The sequence below is a fragment of the Antechinus flavipes genome, chromosome 3 (assembly GCF_016432865.1).
Source record: "Antechinus flavipes isolate AdamAnt ecotype Samford, QLD, Australia chromosome 3, AdamAnt_v2, whole genome shotgun sequence".
Lineage (NCBI taxonomy): Eukaryota > Metazoa > Chordata > Mammalia > Dasyuromorphia > Dasyuridae > Antechinus > Antechinus flavipes.
In genome coordinates, this window is record NC_067400.1 from 351,251,410 (window position 1) to 351,259,119 (window position 7,710).

A 7,710-nucleotide genomic window follows, 5' to 3' on the forward strand; every position below is an offset into this window, starting at 1 on the left:
GATGTCATAAATTTTTTCTATTGACCTTCTAAGTTGTCTTTGGCTAGAAAATGTTCTACTCCATATTTTTTGGATGTTCTGATGCTCAAAAATTTGTTTGGAGTCATTATTTAAAGGAATATGGAGTAGTTTTAGGTAGAGTTTGGGCAAGTTCCTGCCTTTACTCCACCATCTTGGCTCGGCCTCCTACATATATATATATATATATATATATATATATATAATTTTAAAATCCCATTAAAAAAAGAAAAAAAAAACTTCTGGTGAGTAAAGGACAGAGTCAAAGAATTGAGTTGAGCTGAGCTGAGCTGAACCCAAACTGAGCTGAATGGAATTTAGCAGAGCTTACAGTGTTCCAGATATTAACAGCAATGGCAACAACCATTTTTGACTGCTGGTGACTGTTCACTCATGAGTGCCTCAAGACCAAGTGATTTAATCCAGTGATCACTGGCAGGGGTCCTCAAACTACGACAGTGGACCAGATGCGGCAGCTGGGGGCATTTATCCCCCTCACCCAGGGCTATGAAGTTTCTTTATTTAAAGACCCACAAAACAAAGCCTTTGTTTTTACTATAGTCTGGCCCTCCAACAGTCTGAGGGACAGTGAACTGGCCCCCTATTTAAAAAGTTTGAGGACCCCTGCACAGTGCAGAGGGCTGAAACTCTGAATCAGACAAGAGAGCACTTAAGGCTAATTACCTATTTGATGTGAGACAATGGCTCTGTTAGCATATATTTGGATCATGGCTCTCCTCACCATTGGTGCCTGATGAATGTTTGGTAGGAAGATAATCTTAGGCAAGGATTGGGGGGGTGGAGGGAGAGACGTGAGAGGACTTGGTGGCAGGATGAGGGAGAAGAGGCTGGTGACTCCTGACTCAGAATCCAGGATACATGTTTAGCAAGCCTTGTGGCAGTTTGCCTGCCTCCTTCACTTCTCCCTCTAAAGACCAAGGTCTTTGATTTAGCCTGACTCTGGCTGACTCTGAGGCCTTCCAGGGAGCTAACCTGTACTTTATAGATCACCACCCAAAAGAGATCTTACTAGGAAGACATATAGGAACATCACTGCTGAAATTTAAAAACCCCAGATCAAAGAGAAAAAAGTGTGTGTTAATGAATGTATATTCTGTACTTATATGTAGCCTGCTTGGGGGAGATGAGGGGAAGAAAGGAAGAAAAAGAATGAAGAGAAAAGTACATAGCAAAGAACAAAGAGAAATTCTACAATGGACAGTTCTGAATACTAAGTGTTTTATTTTTATATATATTTTCTTGAAATTGAAATTTATTGTTATATATTTTGAATCCTCTCGTTATGTTCTGTTGTGCACAGTGTTTTTATTCTTTTTTTTTTCTTTTTCTATTTTAAAAATCTTTTCTATTTGTTTTCAATTAAAAAAAATTAAAATGACCAAACGATTTGTCATATCAAATTTAGAGTTTACAATGAATAAAATGTCAGTGGAAAAACTAACTCCACTTTCTTTGCCTAAGGTTATTCTCAGACACACCTCAAGATGCTCAAATTGGAAGCGAAAGTTTTAGACAGGAACTTCCATAATTTATGCTCCCCTTTTGATGTCTCAGCTGGGTTTTTAAGGGAGTTTTTATTTTGTTTGAGACAAATTTTGCATCTCTTCACCTTCTATTTATTACTCCTAGTTCTGTCCTCTCAAACTGAACAAAAACAAATCTAATCCTTTTTCCCACAAGTCAGCTCTTTAAATACTTAAAAATTGCTACCATGTCTGCCTTTTTTCTGTTCTCCATGTTATAGATCCCATTGCCTTTAAACTACTCATATAGGGAATAATTTCCAATACCTTCATCATCTTGATTGGATTACTTTAGACATCCATTTAACCATTTCCAAATTCACTTATATATATAACATAACACACACACACACATATAACAAATAGTTATATCCTATCTCTTATATCTTCATGTTATTCATCAAGAAATCATGTCTGTCAAATACTTTACTGAAAGTCTTTTCTCCTCTTCCCCCAATTAGAATGTTAACTCCTTGAGAGTAAAGCCAATGTTTTATGCTTCTGCATCTTTAACTGCTACATCCTGAATAAAGTAATGCCTCCAAATACCCAAATGTGGTTATTATTCAAGTGCCTCAAATGTAAACAGCTGTATACTCAAATAGTTGCTCACTGAATGATTGACTCACCTATTTTTCCCTCAGTTCCCTATGAGCCAAATTACTACTGGCTCATATTTAGAGTCTCAAAGTACCTTAGAAGCCTTCAAATCCCATCCTTTCATTTTATCTTTACACTATACCTCACTATCTCTCCTAAGAAAGTTATTTGTTAAAGATTACACAAAGACACCAGAAATCCTAAGTTCAATATCTTTATTTTCCAGATGGGGAAACTGAGGCCCAGAAATTATTTAGAATTATACATGTAGAATACATAGAAATTTGACTTTACTAGGTCTGACACTGAGTACAATATTTTTTCTATTGTAAGTGAGGTAAGTTGCCTATTTATCAGGAGGACAAATGAAACTTTGGGTATGAAGGCAATTCTGTAAATATAATGAACCAAACAAACTTTAGACTTTTCATGGTAAAACAGTAAAACAAAACTGACCAACAAAAAACTGAGAATGGACAGCATAAGCAATTGTTTTTTCATCCTCTATTCTCTAAGCCCAAGTTCTTCATTATTGTTAATATAAATTCACCTGATTCTGTACATTTCCTCTGGGTTCCCTCTACCAGCTCACATTGGCAGGTAAAGTCCCCAGGAAATCTATTATTACTACCAGAGTTCTAGGAACTACCTGTGAGTGACTATCTTCCTAACACTATCTCATGAGCCCCCATCAATATGTTTTTCCTTGACAATCAGTCAATTGACCTAGTTCTTTGGAAAAGACTTTACTGAAATATAATGGTAACAGTAGCAGTCATAAAGCATTCCCCCTATCTTTGAGGTATACTCTACTACAAATATATACAAGGCCAGTGATAGGAGGAGAGTGGGCATGAATTTACATGGGAGTAAGGCATGAGTATAGATTGCACAAAACTCTGAAACAGTGAAGCCTTTCTTTCTCCAGAGGATCCAAACAGTCGTTACAAAGTTTTCTGTGGGGCATGGCAACAGTGATGCATGAGTAGCCTTTCTGATCAGTTAAGCTGGACCCCAGAAGGGTACAATGTCTCACTTGAACAAGTCAATTTATTTCTGCAATTCATCAAGTGGGTCACTGCTGCTCTGTTGGAACCACACCCAACTTGGCTGCTTATGAGATGAGGTCACTTGGCTGCTAGCTTGCTCCTAGACAAGGTACTTCCTTGCTAATGAACAGAGCTAGAACTTGTCACTGAGTTGCTAGAGCTGGACTGAGCCAAGTTCAGGCAATAATGAGCCCTGTCAGACTGTAGTAGACAGGAAAGGAGGGAAGGAAACAAAGAAGGAGGAATAGAGAAAGGGCAGAAGAAAGGAATGAAAGATGGAAGGAAGGAAGGAAGGAAGAGAAAGAGAGAGAAGAAAGAGGAAGGGAAGAAAAGAAAGGAGGGAAAAAAGAAAGAATGAATGAAGAACAAAGAAACAAGAAAGAGGTAGAGGGATAAAAGAAGGAGGGAGGGAGGGAAGGAAGGAAGGTAGATAAGAAGGGAGGAAGGAAGATGGAAGGAAGGAAGGAAGAAGAATCATTGTGTTTATTAATGTTTTAATCACTGAGGACAATAATACAAGCAAAAAGAAAGCCAATATCTGACCTCTAAGAACTTACACTCTAATGGGAGAGGCAACTTAGAAAACAGAGCTGATCCCACATGTGCAAAAAAGTTTGTGTCAGCCCTTTTTATAGAGGCAAGTAACTGGATACTGAGTGAATGCCCACCACTAGGAAGGACTGAATAAATTATGGTATATGATTGTTATGGAATATTATTGTTGGATAAGAAATGATCAGCAGGATGATTTCAGAGAGGCTTGAAAAGACTTACATGAACTGAAGGAAGTGAAATGAGCAGAACCACGAGATCATTTTATATGGCAACAACAAGTTTATATGATGATCAATTCTGATGGATGTGGCTCTCTTCAACAATGAAATGATTCAGACCGGTTCCAATGATCTTGTGATGAAGAGAGCTATCTACACTCAGAGAGAGGACTGTGGGATTTGAGTATAGATAACAAAATAATATTTTCACTCTTTTTGTTGTTGTTTGCTTGCATTTTGTTTTCTTTCTTTTTTTTCCCTTTTTGATCTGATTTTTCTTGTGCAGCAAGATAATTGTATAAATATGTAGCATATTTTAGATTTAACATATACATTTTATCATGTTTAACATATGTTGAATTACTTGCCATTTAGTAGAAGGGTGAAGGAACAGAGGGAAAACTGGAACACAAGTTTTGCAAGGGTCAATTTTGAAAAACTATCCATGCATAAATCTTAAATAAAAAATAGAAAGAAAGAAAACAGATCTGAAAAGGTAGAGGAGAGAGTGAGAGTAAACAAATAAAGGTAATGTGGCATTGTGTTTTGAAATCCAGAAGTCAAGAACAGGGCTGGGAGGGGAATTAAGATTAGCTTGGGCTTCCCCACGAAATGCAGATCTCAGGAAGAACTCACTAATTTGAAAAAGGAGTGAGTCTTAAAGTACCTGTATATTCCAGGGTGAGAAGGCCCTAGTCCCTGAAAAAAAAATCCAGGATGAAGCAGAGTATTGTATCCTAATCAGTACAATAAAGATAAGACTCATCCTGAATCTAGGTGAAATGATTTGGATAGATAATTAGTACTAGTTGACACTTCAAGATAGGAAATATAGGATCTTAAAGATTATCTAGTCCAATGTTATATTAAAGATGTGAAAACTCAAATCCAAGAAGATTAAAGTAATTTTAACTTCACACTGAGTGGAAAAAGAGGAGAAATTATATTCTATAAGTGAAATACAACACTACCAGAAAATACAACACAATTATTTAGATGATAGTTTTATGAAAGAAATCAAAGCAAGCTACAAGCTCAAGGGTATGGTTATCATCATTATACTATTAAAACCCAAATCCATGTTTCAGGAGCACAAACTAAATGGAGACTTTCCAATTATTCAGTGGATTACTCTTGTATGTGAATGTAAGCAAGGCTTATCTTTCCAAACTCACATAACCATCTGGGTTTCTAGAATAACCACAAACTAGGATCTGTATGGTTTAATTTATTGTTCCTTCTCATGATAGAATACATCCTGGGGCAGTGAAGGAAGCACTGAGTCTGCAATCATGAGTCTCAGGTTCAAGTTACACTGTACTGGTAGCCAAATGATCACTTAGAAGTGATTATTAAAGGAATTCTGAGTTTTGGTCAAATGTCTGTGTCAAAATGATTTCCTAAATTACAATCCAAACATTTCACTTCTCCACTCAATCCATTAACTCCCTATCACTTTAAGATAAAATGCAAAATCTTTCATTTGGTATTCAAAACCATTCATAATTCACTCCATACCTTGCTCCCAACCTTTCCAGGCTTCTCATACCTTACATGCACTCCCTGTCTTCTACTCTTTGATCCTATCACACTGGTCTCCTTGTTGTTCCTTGCATAAAATACTCCATCGCCTAACTCTGGGAATTTTCATTGTCTGTCTCCCATGCATGGAATGCTTTCCTTCCTCATCTCTACTTCCTGGATTTCCTGACTTTCTTTTTCCAGATAATTAAGATTTTCTTTGCAAAGATATTGGGGTGGCTTGCCATTTCTTTCTCCAGAGGAAAATAGCATTAAGTGATTTATTCAAGGCCACCCAGCTGTCTGAGGCTAGATTTGGATTCAGGAAAATGTCCTTTTGATTCCAAGGCCAGACCTCTATCCACTGTGCAACTATCCTAGTTGCCCAGAATCTTGTCTACTCATTTACTACAGTTCTAGGAAGTCCAAAGTGAAGACTGAGAAGAAAGGAACCAAAAATAGTATCTCAGAAGCAAGTACTCTAAAATATAAAGGCTCAAACACTGAAACCATATTTCTTTCCCTATTCTTTCCAAAGAATCATCCCTTGTAAGAAAGCATTGTTTTAAAAAAAGCAAAGAGAAAAATGAATAAAATTAATAACAAAAATCTCACAATATCTCTCACCTCTGCATGTGAATGGAGGGAGTTATATTATCATACCTCTACTTTGGGGGACAATTTGTTTTTTATAATTCATTAGTATTAATTTTTTATTATTCTATAGCAGTTATTCTCTCCACTTATATTTTTCTTATCATTCTTGTCATACTGTTTTACTAGTTCTGCTTATTTCATTTTACACAAATTTACCCTAGTCTTCCTATGGGTCTCTGATTTCAACAGTTTTTTTTATCTCTTATGGGACAGTAACATCCCATTATATGAATATGCCACAATTTATTTTTTCTTTAATCATTCTCTAGTCAATGTTTATCTACCTTGTTTCTATTTCTTTCTTAGAAAGAGACACACAGAGAGAAAGAGACAGACAGACAGAGAGAGAAAGAGAGACAGACACAGAGAAAGAGACAGAGACAGAGAGACATAGACACAGACACAAAGACATAGAAACAGAAAAAGAGAGAGAGAAAAAAGTCATCATATCTCTTTTTTTTAATGACAAGGACAGAATTCTTTGGTTTTTAAAGTCAATGTCTCAGAGCATGAGTCCACTATTAAATACTTATAACAGTTGTATGTGCCCTTCCTCTGAAATTTGAACAATGTACTTTACCTGGTGCGCTAAGATGTTAAAGAGCTTTATTTTGGTCAGACTACTTGCTGAGTTCCATATATTAAGAAACTTTTACCTTATTTTGGAACATAGATCCAATCCTGAAGAGAAGTTCATAAATCTCTGAGGCATAAATATTTTTATTCAATTCAACATTAAATTCTTGCTATATATAAGATCCCATCCTTTATGTTACAAATATAAAGACATAAATAGAATCTGTTCCTGACCTCAAGGAGCTTTCATTCTGCTTGGGTTATGATGTATCCACATGTAAGGAAAAACAAAATAAATTGAGAAAGAAGAAGGTACTAAATACTGTGGGGATGTGGGAAATTTTCTTATTTCAAATCACAACTGAATTGGGCATTAAAAGAAGCTAAGAAATCTAACAGGCAGAGGAGAGGATGGAATTCATTTTGCACTGGAGTTCAGGGAAGTTATTTGGTGAATCTGGCTGGAATGCTGAATATGTGAAGAGAACTAATGTGAAATGAAGATAAAAAATAAACTGCAACAAAAGTGTGAAGGGCTAAATATTGGGCTAAGAATTTTTTTTTTATCCTAGCAGACATAGGGAGGCACTGAAGTTTAGTGGCTAAGACAACATTAGTAAACCTGGAGAGAACAATTTGGCTAAGTGAGGCTAGAAACCTCTCTACTTCAGCTAAGATATTAGATGAACTTTTTGGGTTACTACAAGTATATATCTCAAAAGTCCCATCAGTCATCATCTACAGATTTTATTTGACAAATGCTATGGGTTTTCTGATGTTGTAATGATGCTGCCCATATTAACATTTTGACATTAAAAACATTTTAGGTAGAATGTTGTAATATCACTTTCTCTTTGAAATTCATAATAGGGATCTTCTCTTGACTGAGCCAAATTTGACATTATAATGCTCTAATAATGATAAAATAATAACAGCTAACATTTATATTGCACTATGTGCCAGCACTTTACA